This window comes from Ursus maritimus, unplaced genomic scaffold, assembly GCF_017311325.1.
Source record: "Ursus maritimus isolate PB19 unplaced genomic scaffold, ASM1731132v1 scaffold_8, whole genome shotgun sequence".
In the NCBI taxonomy this organism is placed as follows: Eukaryota; Metazoa; Chordata; class Mammalia; order Carnivora; family Ursidae; genus Ursus; species Ursus maritimus.
Genome location: NW_024426996.1, coordinates 26755305 through 26756410, shown reverse-complemented (window position 1 = coordinate 26756410; position 1106 = coordinate 26755305).

Below are 1106 nucleotides of genomic sequence, written 5' to 3'. Positions count from 1 at the left end.
ATTTTGGCATCCATATTCATTAGGGAAATCAGTTTATAATTCTCCGTTTTGATGGGGTCTTTGCCTGGTTTGGGGATCAAGGTAATACTGGCCTAATAGAATGAGTTTGGTAGCTTTCCTTCTGTTTCTGTTTTTTGAAATAGCTTTAGGAGAATAGGTATTATTTCTTCTTTGAATGTTTGGTAGAATTCCCTGGGAAATCCATCAGGCCCTGGTGTTCTGTTTTTTGGAAGGTTTTTAATCACTGTTTCAATCTCTTCATAATTAATTGGTCTGTTTAAAAAATCAATTTCTTCCTGTTTCAGTCTTGGTAGTTTATAGGTCTCCAGGAAGGGCTCCATCTCTTCCAGATTGCTTAATTTATTGGCATAAAGCTGTTGATAAAAGTTTCTAATAATCCTTCCAATTTCATTGGTGTTGGTTGTGACCTCTCCTTTTTCATTCATGATTTTATTAATTTGGGTCCTTTCTCTATTCTTTTGGATAAGTCTTGCCAGTGGTTTGTCAATTTTATTTATTCTTTCAAAGAACCAGCTTCTAGTTCTGTTGATCTGCTCTACTCTGCTCTTGGTTTCTAATTCATTGATTTCTGCTCTAATCTTGGTCATCTGCATCCTCGTGCATGGGTTAGGCATGTCCCTCTGTTGATTTTCCGGCCTCTTGAGGTGAGAATATAAAAACCGCATTTTAGATTTTTCTATTCTTTTGAGTGATGCTTGGATGGCTTTGTATTTCCCCTTTAGGACTGCCTTTGCAGTGTCCCATAGGTTTTGGACTGTTTTTTTTTCATTCTCGTTAGTCTCTATAAATTGTTTAAATTGATTTTTGATTTCCTGGTTTATCGAGTCATTCCTGAGCAGGATGGTTCTTAGTCTCCAAGTGTTTGAGTTTCTTCCAAATTTTTTTTGTGGTTGAGTTCCAATTTCAAAGCATTGTGGTCAGAGAATATGCAGGGAATAATTTTAGTCTTTTGGTATCAGTTGAGACCTGTTTTGTGACCCAGAACATGGTCTATTCTTGAGAATGTTCCATGGGCATTAGAATAGAATGAGTATTCTTTGGTTCTGGGGTGTAGTGTTCTATATATATCTATGAGGTCCAACTCG